The 8,166-nt window shown below is 35.8% G+C and overlaps 1 pseudogene; it reads right to left on the reverse strand.

Annotated features, from left to right (window-relative positions):
* Positions 1 to 3,301: 3,301 nt before the first annotated feature.
* Positions 3,302 to 7,666, reverse strand: LOC116423601 (annotated as a pseudogene).
* Between the last annotated feature and the right edge of the window lie 500 nt (positions 7,667 to 8,166).

Here is an 8,166-nt window from a genome sequence, read left to right on the forward strand (position 1 = left end):
GTTATTATAACATCATTGACAGAAAGAAGCAAAACTCTAGCAAGGCTAACAAGCTAACATTTTCAGTGTGAGAGTGGGAAGGTGGGTTCTACTTACCAAAGAGAAAGTTATATTTGGCTTAAAATGCAGCAATTGCAGTGGAGTGGGCTGGGTGTCTTCGCTGAGTTTTTCTTATGAAATTAAACAAAATTTATCTTTCACTGAGTCAGCAAGTCATGGTAAAGGAGGCATTTTAGACAAACTTATGGTAGTTGTAAGAGGGTTATCTTAGATGTTCATTCATTCATTCAACAAGCAATTATTGAATACCTACTGTGTGACAGTCATAATCCAGGAGACAAAGTATTTAGAAGAAAAGATTAGAACATATCTAGATTGTGGAATATTTCATATATTGTCAGACAATTGTAATATATGCTGCCAGTCAGAGCTGATGTGTTATTTTTGCTGTTGCTTTTTTCCCCCCTCTTTCTTTTTTTCTTCTTTTATTTATGAGGAATGATTCACTGGGTAAGGGAAGGGAATAGGATATATTAAGAAATGAATGTGATATAAAACCAAAAGATATCAATTTTTTAATACAAAGAAAGCATACTTAGATCAAGTTTAATAAAGACAGTGAGGCACTCATGATGCGATGGTGATTTGGGGTGCTAAGACTGAAAGGGGTTTTAAAGAATAATTAGAAGAATCCTTCAATGCTAATAGCAATAGGCCCTCAAAAACTGGATTTTTTAGTCCACAAGAAACAGCAGTTAGCAGCAGATAGAGAGCTGTTCTTGGATTGAGGACGACTCGGGTTCAAGTTCTCCTTCTGGTACATATTAGCTTTGTCTGTCTACCTGGGCAAACTTTCTAAGGCCATACGCAACCAAGATTCTAAGTTATACAAGAGTTATAGATCTGCATTTGTAGGGCAAGTTTCCTCGTTGAGAATACCCTATCCTATTGAAATCAGAGGCCAAGCTTTTTTTAAAAGAGGTTTTTATATGCCTAAATAACTATCAAACTGTGTATACCCTTTGATCCAGCAGTGTCTCTACTAGGTCTGTATCCCAAAGAGACCATACAAAAGGGAAAAATACGCACATGTATAAAACTGTTTGTAATAGCCCTTTTTGTGGTGGCAATAAAGTAGAAATTGGTAGATGCCTATCAGTTGGGAAATGACTGAATAAGTTATGGCATATGAATGTAATAGAATATTATTGTTTTATAAGAAATGATGAACAGGCTGATTTCAGAAAAGCCTGGAGAGACTTACATGAACATGCTGAGTGAAATGAACAGAACCAAGAGAACCTTGTATACAGCAAAAACAAGATTATTTGATGATCAACTATGATGGACTTGGCTCTTTTTATTTTTATTTTTTTTGCTGAGGCAATTAGGGTTAAGTGACTTGCCCCCTGGTCACACAGCTAGGAAGTGTTAAGTGTCTGAGACAGATCTGAACTCAGGTCCTCCTGACTTTAGGTCTGATGCTCTATCCACTGTGCCACCTAGCTGCCCCTGGACTTGGCTCTTTTCAATAATGAGTTGATTCAAGGCAATTTTAATAGACTTGTGATGGAAAGTACCATCTATATACAGAATGAGAACTATGGAGACTGAATGTGGATCAAAGTATAATATTTTCATCTTTGTTGTTATTGCTTGCTTGTTTTTTCTCATGTTTTTTCTGATTTTTGATCTGATTTTTCTTGTGCAGCATGATGAATATGGAAATATATTTAGAAGAATTGCACATATTTAACCTTTATCAGATTGCTTGCTGTCTTGGGGAAGGAAAGGTAAGGGAGGGAAGGAAAAATTTGGAACACAAGGTTTTGCAAAGATAAATGCTGAAACTTTTCTTTCCATCGATTTTAGAAAAACAAAATACTATTAAATTTTTTTTCAAGTTTGGCTACCTTTTTACCAGGTAACTAAACTGATGCCAGAAAAGTTAGGTGGCATAGTGGATAGAGCTTTAGCCCTGGAGCTAGGAGGACCTGAGTTCAAATTTGACCTCAGACACTTACTAATTGTGTGTGACCCTGAGAAAATCACTAATCTTATTTGCCTCAGTTTCCTCATTGTGAAATAAGCTGGAGAAGGAAATCAGTATCTACTAAGAAAACATTAAATGGAATTGTGGTGAGTCAGATACAATTGAAACAATGCACCAACAAACTGATGCTATACCAAGGGAAAATTAAAGATATAGTTAAAAAGAAAAAAAAAAGAGAGTAGGGTAGGGTATAGTATTTAGGACATTGGATTTGTAGTCAAGAAAAATGAGGTTCAAATCATGATACAGACAGTTACTAGTTGTGCGATCTTGGTGAACCATTTAATTTCTCCTTCTTGGAAAATGATTTAATTTCTCTCAACATCATTTTTTTTTCCATCTGTAAAAGAGAGGTTTAGACCCAATGACCTCTAACATCCCTCTCTTTTTCATTCTTAAAAATATTGTAGTAGAGAAAGAAGTATCTGCTTCCCAAACTGGGATTGATATTCTCAGAAGCAGATGGGCAGGGCATGAAAGGGACACAACTAGATGTTATGGAAGAGTCTTAGTATATGATGGTTTTATAAGAGTCTGTTCTTGGGACTTCATATATGATTCCATCAAGCTCTTGTTTGGGACTTCTAGGTCTTTCTTTATTCAATGAATTAAGACAGCTCAGGTACTTTACAGGGAGAGTTTTTTTTTTTTATTAGAAGATTTATTAGAAGATATTCCAGGTGAGGTTTGAAGCACAGCAACTATGGCAGAACTATTTTATGATAATTTAAAATTAATCATTTCACACAAAACTGATAATATAACTAACTACTCATAATTTGGACTTAGACATTTAGTCCAGGGTTTCTATGCTCCAGAAATATCCATCCTCACATCTTTACCTAGTTTAGCAGGACAGGGCACATTCTTGATATCTTTCCATTTCAGTTCAAAAGGGTTAAAATGCCACTATAATTTTACTTCATGTATTTATCCTGTTGATCATCTAGGATTTTGGCTGAAGACTAGGTATCATAGAAGAATTAATTAACATCTTCTACATGTTTCTTTCTCAATGATCTTGGCCAGCAAGTTCAATGCTTCCTCATCATGGCTGAAGACCTGACATCATAGGAGAGTTCATTAATTTCTTCTACATGTTCCTTCTTTCCCAATGATGTTGGCCAGCAGGTGGTCTGGAGTCAGGAGCTGCACTGAGCATCTTATTCTTGTCTTGGTACCAATTTCTCCCAGGTAGTTCAATACTTCCTCACTGTTGTTAATCTTTTCTGTCTGGGCTCTGATTTTTTAAATTATCTCTTTCATTTCTTGTGGGGTGCACCACGTAGTGTGGCTGATAATCACTTAGTTCAAAAGATCAAGGGGAGTTCCAAGAGGAGAGAACAAATCCTCAGTATCACTGATGGCACAGCTGACACAGAAGTGAAAATGATGGTGAAGGTCTTGGAGGACTCCAAGGTGAGATGCAGATAGTGTTGTCCAGCAGATGCACCTTATCCACAAATAGCATGCCAGGAACCAAGAACAGCTTACCTTAGTCAGTGTACTTGTTGACCATCTTGTTAATCTCCCTTCACTACTTGTCTATGATTTCAGTTTTCTTTGGTTTCATTAACTGGTCCATCATGGAAAGATATCTTGCCTACCCTGGGACCTAGCCCTGGCTATATCCAAGTTTTGGAGGGTCACATATTGAATAATTTTTGCCTCCTTCCTTCCCTCCTACTTTCTCCTTCTCCCTCCCTCCCTCCCTCCCTCCCTCCCTCCCTCCCTCCCTCCCTCCCTTCCTCCCTTCCTCCCTTCCTCCCTTCCTCCCTTCCTCCTTCCTCCCTTCCTTCCTTCCTCCCTTCCTCCTTCCTCCTTCCTCCCTTCCTCCCTTCCTCCCTTCCTCCCTTCCTTCCTTCCTTCCCTCCCTCATGTCACCCTTTGTCAAGGGAACACATAATTCCACTTCAAGGTTGAATTCAGTAGCATAGGTATCACATCTGCCTTGCCTCTTTATTGCACCACTGTTTGCTTCTATATATATCACATCACTAGCCTCCACTTGTTCTTTTGGCAAATTTTCAAAGATGCTGGGGTTCAGTTTCAACTATTTTGTTCCTTTTGCTATTTTAAGTTCTATAATTACATGGCTGATAATTTTGCCATATCTACCCATAGGATTTTCAGTCTCACATAGAGTTAACTCTGTGACTTCACCCTCATAAACGTCATTGGTTTCTTTTATACTCAGACTAATTGTCCTTTTGAAATTTTCCATCAGAATTTCTGCCTTCTTAATTTCTATAGGGTAGATTTTATTTCCCACTATGGGACAGAAGGGGACTTAAGATTCAACTTTTGAGCAATAGCCAGGTCTAGGGCTGTTTTACCAGTTCTAGGAGATCCTACAAATAGAACAAGTGGGTTTGATTGATTTTCCACTCCTGAGGTTAAAGGTAGGTAGGTGCCAGTGCACTAGAAAATTGGAAATCTCTAGCTTGATGATTCCCAAGCATAGAAAGTTCCCCCCAAAAATCAAGTGCTCATTGGTAGCTGAGCTAATATACTAAAAATGACAGTGCTACCTAAATTAATCTACTTATTCAGTGCCATATCAATCAAATTCCCAAGAAATTATTTTACAGAGCTAGAAAAAATAATAACTTCATCTGGAAGAATAAAAGGTCAAGAATTTCAAGGGAATTAATGAAAAAAATGCAAATAAAGGTGACCTAGCTGTACTAGATCTAAAACTGTATTATAAAGCAGTGGTCATCAAAAGATTTGGTACTGGCTAAGAAATAAAGTAGTTAATCAATAGAATAGATTAGGTTCATAAGTCCCAATATTCAATGACTATTGTAATCTGGCGTTTGATAAATCCAAAGACCCAGTTTCAAGGATAAGAATTCACTATCTGACAAAAATTGCTGGTAAAATTGGAAATTAGTATGGCAGGAACTAGGTATTGACCCACACCTAACATCCTATGCCAAGATAAGGTGGAGATGAATTCATGGTTTAGACATAAAGAGTAATATTATAAACAAATTAGAAGAACAAAGGATAGTCTGTCTCTCAGATTTGTGGAGAAAGGAAGAATCTGTGGCCAAAGCAGAAGTGGAGGACATTATGTAATACACAATGGATAATTTTGATTACATTAAGTTAACAGTTTTTGTACAAAAAACCCAATGCAGACAAGATTAGAAGGGAAGCAATAAACCATGGAAAAAATTTCTCCCCAAGAGAGCAAACAATCTAACATAAGTTAAAATTTCATATCCAAGGGTTCTGATAAAGGCTTTATTTCTGGAAAGTGTAGAGAATTGACTCAAATTTATAAGAATTCAAGCCATTCTCCAATTGATAAATGGACAAATGATCAGACAATTTTCAGATGAAGAAAATGAAACCATTTCTAGTCATATGGAAAAAAATGCTCTAAATCACTATTGATCAGAGAAATGCAAATTAAAACAATTCTGAGGTACCACTACATACCTCTCAAATTACTAAGATGACAGGAAAATATAATGATGAATGTTGGAAGTGATGTGAGAAAACTGGGACACTAATTCATTGTTGGTGGGGTTGTGAACTGATTCAGCTATTCTGGAGAGCAATTTGGAACTATGCCCAAAGGGCCATCAGATTATGCATGCCCTTTGATCCCACAGTGTCTCTACTGGGTCTGTATCCCAAAGAGATCATAAAGGAGAGAAAGGGACTCACCTGTGCAAAAATGTTTGTGGCAAACCTTTTTTTTTTAATGGTAAGAAACTGGAAATTGATTGGATAACCATGAGTTGGAGAGTGGCTGAATAAGTTACAGTATATGAATGTTATGGAATGTTATTTTTCTATAAGAAACAACCAGCAGGATGATTTCAGAAAGGCCTGGAGAGAATTACATGGACTGATGCTGAGTGAAGTGATTAGAACCAGGAGATGTACATAGCAACAGCAAGATTATATGATGATCAATTCTGATGGACATGGCTTTTTTCAACAACAAGCTCATTCAGTCCATTTCCATCCATCTTGTGATGAAGAGAGCCGTTTACATTCAGGGGGAGAACTGAGTGTGGATTACAACATGTATTTTCACTGTTTTTGTTGTTGTTTGCTTGTATTTGTTTTCTTTCTCATTTTTTATCTTTTTGGTCTGATTTTTCTTATGTAGCATGATAATTATAGAAATATGTATATAAGAATTGCTTATGTTTAATGTACATTGGATTATTTGCTGTCTAGGGGAGTGGATGGGGAAAAAGGAGGGAAAAAATGGGGACACAATGTTTTGCAAGGGTGAATGTTGAAAATTATCTATTGAATATGTTTAGCTTTAATAAAAAACAACAAAAATAAACAACCCCCTCCCACCCCCCCTGAAAATTCCATATACAGAATACTCTTAATAGGGGAAAGGTAAGGCAGGAGACACACACACACACACACACACACACACACATATATGTATGTATGTATGTATGAATCCTGGTCCCCAGGTTGAGAATCCCTAAGTTGTTTCTGATTCTGAAACTAAATGTATTAATTCACAGAAAGTAATTTAAAATACTTAAGAAGTAATGTGGTACATGGAAAAGGTATTTTATTTAGAATTGAGTTATCAGGATTTGAATCCTGGCCTTCCCACTTGTAAGAAGTATGAACTTGGACAAGACCCTTAACCTCATTGCTCCTCCTTTCCTCATTTATAAGATAAGATAGGGGTAATTGAATAACATGGCCTCTGGAATCCCTTTCACCACTAAATGATGAAAGCAACACAACTATGATTCCTAAAATGTGTGATCATTTAAAAATGATTGAATTAGTGCCACCGGAAATCAAAATAGTATTTTGCATGTAATAAGTACTTAATAAATGCTAATTTAATAGCAATATACCATAGTGCTTTTTTATTTTAAATTTAGCCAAAGATTGATATGTGTTTTTCTTGATTTTCAAATTATAACATTGAATTTGGAGTCAGAAGACTTAGCTTTGGGTCATATGCCTGGATCTCTATGATCTTCAGCAAATCTCTCTGACATTTAGCATCATCATTTATAAAATGAAATTGGTGGAGTAGATTATCTCAGACTTTTCTTCCAACTCTAGATACACGATTTTGTGGTCCTTTTGAAAAGATTTAATTACAGCTCTATCTTGTGGCAAAATCTGCTGGTGAATTTGTTCTAGGGATGCTATATTAAAAACCAGAGAGAATTCCTACTTTCAAATCCTACATTTTCAGAGTTAGAAAGGACCTTAACTATTTATATGGGAATTTTGGATTTCCTTTTATTATTTATGACTCAGGACCATTTCTCCTGCAAATTTTGGTCAACTAAAAGTATGTCTAAATATTAACTTCACCTGACCACGACCTATTCTGTGGGATATAGAAATATACTTAGAGCTTTAAACATTCCTCAGACAAGAAACCAGAAAATCTCAATTGTTCCTAACTTCTTAGCAACATGTAAATCCTGCTCTGCAGTCAGCTTATTTGTGGATCCTGCAAATGTAGTTTAATTGATTTAATTTACCTATAGAGTTTGTTTGACAAAGTTGGTTTCCTTAGGGTATGTAGAAGATTATTATTTGGATTTTTCACTCACCTAACTTATAACTCCATTTAAGTTTGTTCATCTTCATGATACTGAAGAAAGTATGGGATGATGGATTTATTTTCTCTTTAACTTTTATGGCCCAAGAAGAACATTTGTACAAGATTGCAATATGTAAAAGAATTATTTTCCTGTAATTCTAATGTAATTTTGTCTATGAAAAGCCTGATTAAGATTCTAATGATTATTTAGGTTTTTTCTGAAATCTGAATTTATGTTTGAGCATAATCAAAAAGCCAGATTTTTACCTCTATAATTTCTGCGTTGTGATAAATATATATGTGACAGAGAGAAGATATCTCTCCCATAACAATATCATTTAATGAACAGCATTTTAGAAACTAAGAAATAAGACTAGAGGATGTGAAATGACTTTGGTTGCAGATGTAAATGACAGAGTTAGGATATGGTCCTAGTTGGTATATCTAAAATTCAGAGTTCTTTACCTTAGATTATATTTTCTCTTATGATATGGAAAAACAAGGAGAAATCAGAGTTTGGGATAGGATATATCAGAATCATAAATCC

The sequence above is a fragment of the Sarcophilus harrisii genome, chromosome 4, assembly GCF_902635505.1.
Source record: "Sarcophilus harrisii chromosome 4, mSarHar1.11, whole genome shotgun sequence".
NCBI lineage: Eukaryota > Metazoa > Chordata > Mammalia > Dasyuromorphia > Dasyuridae > Sarcophilus > Sarcophilus harrisii.